Below are 7,778 nucleotides of genomic sequence, written 5' to 3' on the forward strand. Positions count from 1 at the left end.
ATGTGAGTAGGGGGGTCAGTAAAGGAGCTTACGGCGAGTGCAGAGGTGGCCTCGGCGTGCTCGGGGAAGCACTGGAGCGAGCGGTGCGGCGAGAGGGATCTCCGGCGGCCGGTGACGAAGATGATCAAGATGGCGTCAATCCAGGGCCTCCGGCGATGCGTGGCTAGACGGAGAGGACGAGGGAGGCGTGGCGATGCTCGTGGACACGTCGGAGAGGCTCGGGGTTGGCTGCGGCTGCGGCTATGGCGAACGGCGGCGGCGGTGGCGTTCGGTGGTGAGAGGGAGAGAGAGTAGAGGAGGGGGAGGAGCATGGGGAGAGTGAGAGAGAGCCACAGGGGTTGCGTGTCGACGTCCATGGCATCCAGAGGGACGTCGGGAGGCGGTGGAAAGCTGGAGGTGGCCGAGGGGCGTGGGCGTGAATGGCGGCCACACGCCTCTCATCCTACTGGCGAGAGGTGGGAGATGACTGGCAGATGGGCCTGGTGGGCTGCTACAGTGCCAGGCCGGCCAGGTAAGCGCCAGGTATTCTCTCTCTCTCTCTCTTTTGTTAATGTTTTTCTATTTTTCTGTAACTTCAGGGCTTTATTAAAAATGCCAGGGCATTTCCAAAAATCATGAAACTAATCATGGCTACTGTTTAGAATATATCCAACAGTAAACATTTTAGTTTATGATTATTTGAGCATTTAAAATATTTTATAGCACTTAAATGCCCAAATGCAAATACTATAGGATTTAATTTAGAAATCCAGAATGGCCTAGAAATATGTGCATGACATTTGGCAGAGGTTTTCACCTTTGACCGAAATCATGAACTTTTCTAAAGGGCATTTGGGATCACTAAAAATATTATTTTTTTGAACCTAGTTGAATTCATTTGGTGCTAGGGTTTCAACAATCCCCATTTCAAGTTTCATGAAATTTAAACATGATGCATGGATGCAAAGTCACTAGTTACGAGCAAACTCTAGGGCTGTGATAACTCACCCCCACTAAACAAGAATCTCGTCTTGAGATTCAAGACGTGAGGTAAGAAGACAAAGGGGGCACAAAACCAACACAATCTTCATGATCCAGGTTGCACCTCATAAGGTTGTTGATTCGTTGCATACATTGATCTTGACATCCTCGCTTTTGAGATCTTCATCCATGCGATGACGACGGAAAGGAACTCTACTAGGATTGATCTTCTCAAAGACCGAATTATACAATCTCAACTCGCGGAGTGAGATGTTGAAACACCTTGAGTTGAGACACAAAACACATCGAGAGGGATGGAAGAACAAACGACGGGGTTTGATTTGGTGGGAAACAATTCCACGCTTAGAAAGATGGTGGATGGTGTCAAGGTGGCGAGGAAATAATTGCCATGATCCCGTAACGGGGCACCTTAGGGAAGGTGACTCGTAGGTTTGTTACCTTAAGTGGCAAAAGGAATTATTTTTGATTCAGAGATCATTGAAACTCTTTATACCAGCCTAAGGCAATTCACAACAATCGTTTGGCAGAGTACAAAGGGATGGCATACCCGGACTAGAATGGATGATGTGGACTACCTTGTTGAAGACAACGTAATGAATGCTTTTTGCTTATCATCGGAGGTGGAGGGGACCCATGGTAGGACCACTTCTAAAGATGATCCTGAACAACAATTGCTGAGAAGGGCAGTCCAAGGAGGATTGGCACAAGGCGGTGCAAGCTGGGAACGAAATGCAAATGTCGGGAATGTTCCAACCATCATATCTGCCTGAGATTCAGATTTGGTTGGTGTTAGGACATTCCAGACTCATCAAGTCTAGGAAGAAAAATGAAAGTTTGCAACACAAATCGATGAGATGACGTCGCGAGATTCTCGGGAGATAAACTACGATAGCAAGCTCCAAAACATGAGCTGGTTCTGCTAAACATGTGTGAACACGCTGTCCCAGACAAACATGACCACATAGTAGTCTTAATATAAAACACTACCGAGTTCAGGTGGGGAACCATCATTGCGGATAACGAAGTCCTTGCATAAGTCATGATTCTTAAGAAGGAGCTTCTTCTCCCTGAACAAATCAATCAGTGGCTTGGTGTGCTAGGGATACGTAAGCAATGAAGATGATCAGTCTATCAGACCATAGAATACTTCGCACATGCATGACTGACTTGGGATGATCCCGGAGGGAACAAAACTAACTTTCTCAAATTCACGGCGGCAACTTGCACCTAATGCGCGTGAACTTGGAGAGAGTCACTTCTTACATCCAAGCATATTCTTCATGAACGAAACACGAAGATAATGCTTATATAGTTTCCAATACTAGCTGAAGGTTCAACACGAATCATGGAAGAGATAAAAATGTTGCTGATGGGCTCAACAACAATTCATCTAGGTTTCCATATAAGTGGAATTCCACAATTATGTGAACAAGGCGATAGCATCGGTCAGACCAAAGGATATAACGGTGTATGCCCGAGGAAACAACCACGGGTAAGACAACATTACGAATATCGTTGGTTCTGATTTGACTTGACAATAGCCCATGCTCAAATCAGAGATTGGTTACGATAATAGATCCAACAACTGATCACAGGGACCAATCGATGAAGATATCATCTTTCTTCAACATACATACAAGATATCACTTAACATGAACTAAGTCGGACAAGCTTTTATCTTCCAACTCTCCAAGTTGATGTATAGCTTAACCAACTAGCTCAGGGGTATCCAACACGGATTCTTGGAGAAAGGGTGGTTTACAAGAATAAACCAACTTGATCATGAACTCAACATAGCGGTCAGGTGACGACCTAGTGATACTTCCGAGAAGATAATCAGAAAATCAGGAACCACCGGTATGTTACTAAGCTCGAGAGAAATCTTGCTTTTCAGGGCAAGACGATATGATCAAATGAGCAAGGGATTGACAAAATCCTAACTCAACGACCGAAGAGTGCACCGGAAATAGGGACTAGATAGCACAATCAACCTTAGGGTGACGATTCAATAATCAACACGCTAAGAATGAGGTTAGCGTCCATTTAACTACCAAGCAACGGAGTTGCTAGCAGTATTGATTTCACACACCATGATTCACTTGTCAGTATTCCGGTTGCAACAACACGGAACCGAGGAGCGAATGATGATGGCAAGAAGTATCACTACTTCAAGAATCCATAAGGGAAGGTGCAATTCTCATGACGTTCCTGACATAAAGTGGGTAATACTTCAGGGTAGAACAGAACAAAAGCTGAATTAGTATTTGATCTGCGATTTACAACTGCTTTGACCCGATCCTGGATATGGATGAGGTACGGGAGTTTGTTTCTCCTAGTCATTCTAGAATAGAATGGCTTGACATACCACTAGAGTAATAGGCATCAATGAACGAATGCACGCATACTCTTGACTATCAATTGATAGATGGGGTCGGAATACAACTAAGGAGGGACAACCCAAACGAACTTACGATCTTCTGAGTTGTGGATGCACATATTAGTATGTCGAGCAAAGATCAACATTTTTCTTCCGGATAACCCATGCGGAGAAGGTAGGACTGGCAGATTCACAATATAGAATCGAGAACGCATCAAGAGCACTCTGGTTGTGATCTTTCGGTTAAACGAGGAACTTCTGCCATAAGTAGTTCATGGTATTTGGAAGAAGGAAATACCACGGACCTCGAGGACTAATGCAAAGGTTACTAATTTCCTAAAGGAACTAGCAAACACTATCATCATGAGTAAGTGGGGTGAATCTCGGTTCAAGAACCCAGGAATAGAATACCTACTACTAAGTGGCATCACGGGATGCTTTCGAGAATAAAGGCCAGAATTATCACACCGGGAACAAATCATGGCTAGATTACTAGATGATCCCCTAGGACACCTAGGGTCATAATAATAATTCCAACATATATGTCGAGGCAATAGAATACTTCAACTCAGCAATTAGTGTGATTAACCTGGCTCAAAGGAACATCAAAACCAGAGGGAAATGATTTGCAAGTGCATCAGATTGTTTAGAAACCTGGGATGACTCGGACAACATAACGGCTGTAAATGCTCAAAAGGAATTTTGAGACATTTTGCAAAGAGTTGCATAGACACTCAACAATATCATATCAAGGTTCTGGGTCCAACTTAGCAACATAATAGGGTAGTAGAACTGAACTAGGCTTATAATCATCAAACCAATAAGGTACTACTGATTAGTAACACGTGAACCTGATAGAGAGAAAAGATCCTAATCCTTAACCCCCGGTGGAAGAATGGACTGACTCAGATCAGAATGCCATGAGGTAAAGAAGTAAAAAGAGCCTTACGTACCATCCCACAATCAATTCCCCTACATATAACTAAAGCATTTCTAGACTCAACATCGACCAGTTTGGCTTGGTAATCCTACAGGCAGTCAGGCTCTTATACCAAAGCTGTCAGGTCCTGAACGATGTGTACAGGGTTCCGTGACACCAAACGGGCGCCCGGTATACCCGGCCACGTGCCTACCGCATCACAGCCCACCCCTCCGGTCAGCGTTGCGCACGGCCTCCAGCATACTACAAACACCAGAAACTACTTGCAACTCCTGGACAGAGGACAAGGGTGATTAAGAAGTCGAGCGGGGTCATATTTCAGGGCCCAATGCATGGTAGTAGCTGAATCATGGATCACAAACACATAACTCAGTTCCTGAGGGCGGCTTCAATGAGACAACCCACCATGTACTCCTACATGGACTCTCACCGCTACCTTTACCAAATCGTGTTCACACACTTAGCTCACACTCAGTAGAATATGTTCACGCACCTCTGATTCATCCCCGGTGAATCCGACTTAACTCAACTCTAAGCAATAGCAGGCATGACAAACAAACATGAATGAGTAGGCACAACAGGGCTCAAACAACTCCTACTCATGCTAGTGGGTTTCATCAATTTACTATGGCAATGACAGGTCATGCAGAGGATAAAGGGGTTCAGCTACCGCAGCAAGTAATAGATGAATCGTTGTTGTCCTAATGCAGTGAAAGAGAACAGGAGCGATAGAGTAGCATTGTATCGGAATGAACAAGGGGGTTTTGCTTGCCTAGCACTTCTGAAGATAGTATACTTCTTCATCGGTGTCATCGATCACAACATCGGTACAACGTCTACCGAGGGGGAACAACACCGGCAAACAGAGAAGCAACATGATCAATGCAATGCACAATATGATGCATGCTATGACATGGCAATATGAATGTGTTTTGGGCTAATGCAAGCTAGAACAGATTGAGATGAGTCCATTTGAACCAAAGATTCAAATGCAAACCCATTTTAAGAGGTCATAATAGTGTATTAACTTGTTTCACCTAAACAGCAAGGTTAATGTGTTCTAACATGCATGAAACCAGTGCAGATGGATAGATTGGATTTGTTTGATCATTTTTCATATATAAATTATTTCATTCTGAGTTACGGTTAAATTTCTATGAATTTTAGAAGTTTAGAGCATTTTCTGGAATTTCCTGTATAAAAATAAATCCAGAAAATACTTATTGCGTCAGCATTGCATCGCTCTGACGTCAACAGTGAACGAGGCCAGTCCAGGTCAAACCTGACGTGTGGGGTCCACACGTCAGTGACACGGTTAACCAACAGGGTTAATTAAAATTAAACTAAACCTAATCTAGTTTAGTTAAGGCCTGGGCCAACATGTCAGAGGCTAACCTAACTAAGTTAATTACAGCTAATTAATCTATCGCTTAATTAAGCAGGGGCCTGGCCCACACGTCAGTGAGTCAGGGGGAAGTCAAACCCCGGTCAAACGGGGTCAAACCCGCCGGACCTGGTCCACGGCTCATCGCCGGCGACGACAGAGACGATGGGGCGGCTCGTGAATGCTCTACAGGGCACCGTTTTACTCATGGTTTGTGGCTACGGCTAGCTAGCAATGCGGCGCATCTAATTGAGCGAACGGGAGGAGCTAGGGTGTCCTGAGCCGACGGCGGCGAGCTCCAAGGCGGCGGCCGGAGTTCGGGCAACGACGGGTTCGGTGCCATAGTGCATGGGAGGAGGAGCCGGTGGGCGCTACGGGCTCCTGGGGGTGCACTGGGTGTAGTGACGCGCTCGGTTTGGACGGAGGCGAACTAAAATGACGACGGCAACAAGTCCGGCGCCGGTGAGGTTTCGGTCTCGACGGAAACGAGGGCTACGATGAGCTAATGGACATGTGAGTAGGGGGGTTAGTAGAGGAGCTTACGACGAGTGCATAGGTGGCCTAGGCGTGCTCGGGGAAGCACCGGAGCGAGCGGTGCAGCGAGAGGGATCTCCGGCAGCCGGCGACGAAGATGATGAAGATGGCGTCGATCCAGGGCCTCCGGCGATGCGTTGCTGTGCGGAGAGGACTAGGGAGGCGTGGCGATGCTCGTGGACACGTCGGAGAGGCTCGGAGTTGGCTGCGGCTGCGGCTATGGCGAACGGCGGCGGCGGTGGCGTTCGGTGGTGAGAGGGAGAGAGAGTAGAGGAGGGGGAGGAGCATGGGGAGAGTGAGAGAGAGCCACAGGGGTTGCGTGTCGACGTCCAGGGCATCCAGAGCGACGTCGGGAGGCGGTGGAAAGCTGGAGGTGGCCGAGGCGCGTGGGCGTGAATGGCGGCCACACGCCTCTCGTCCTACTGGCGAGAGGTGGGAGATGACTGGCAGATGGGCCTGGTGGGCTGCTACAGTGCCAGGCCGGCCAGGTAAGCGCCAGATATTCTCTCTCTCTCTTTTGTTAATGTTTTTTTATTTTTCTGTAACTTCAGGGCTTTATTAAGAATGCCAGGGCATTTCCAAAAATCATGAAACTAATCATGGCTACTGTTTAGAATATATCCAACAGTAAACATTTTAGTTTATGATTATTTGAGCATTTAAAATATTTTATAGCACTTAAATGCCCAAATGCAAATACTATAGGATTTAATTTAGAAATCCAGAATGGCCTAGAAATATGTGCATGACATTTGGCAGAGGTTTTCACCGTTGACAGAAATCATGAAATTTTCTAAAGGGCATTTGGGATCACTGAAAATATATATTTTTTGAACCTAGTTGAATTCATTTGGTGCTAGGGTTTCAACAATCCCCATTTCAAGTTTCATGAAATTTAAACATGATGCATGGATGCAAAGCCACTAGTTACAAGCAAACTCTGGGGCTATGACAAAAGCACTCCTACGGTATCGGTATCCGGGAGTTACACGATCTCATGGTCTAAGGAGAAGATACTTGACACTGGAAAAGCTCTAGCAAACGAACTACACGATCTTGTGCTATGCTTAGGATTGGGTCTTGTCCATCACATCATTTTCCTAATGATGTGATCCCGTTATCAACGACATCTAATGTCCATAGTCAGGAAACCATGACTATCTGTTGATCAACGAGCTAGTCAACTAGAGGCTCACTAGGGACATATTATGGTCTATGTATTCACACGTGTATTACGATTTCCGGATAATACAATTATAGCATGAATAAAGACAATTATCATGAACAAGGAAATATAATAATAATCCTTTTATTATTGCCTCTAGGGCATATTTCCAACAACATATTCTACGAAGATCTTTATCGGTCAAACCACATAACAACATAGGTTCTTCCCTTTGTCATCGGTATGTTACTTGCCTGAGATTCGATCGTCGGTATCTCAATACCTAGTTCAATCTCGTTACCGGCAAGTATGTTTACTCATTCCATAATGCATGATCCCGCAACTAACTCATTAGTCACATTGCTTGCAAGGCTTATAGTGATGTGCATTACCGAGA

This window comes from Triticum aestivum, chromosome 1B, assembly GCF_018294505.1.
Source record: "Triticum aestivum cultivar Chinese Spring chromosome 1B, IWGSC CS RefSeq v2.1, whole genome shotgun sequence".
In the NCBI taxonomy this organism is placed as follows: Eukaryota; Viridiplantae; Streptophyta; class Magnoliopsida; order Poales; family Poaceae; genus Triticum; species Triticum aestivum.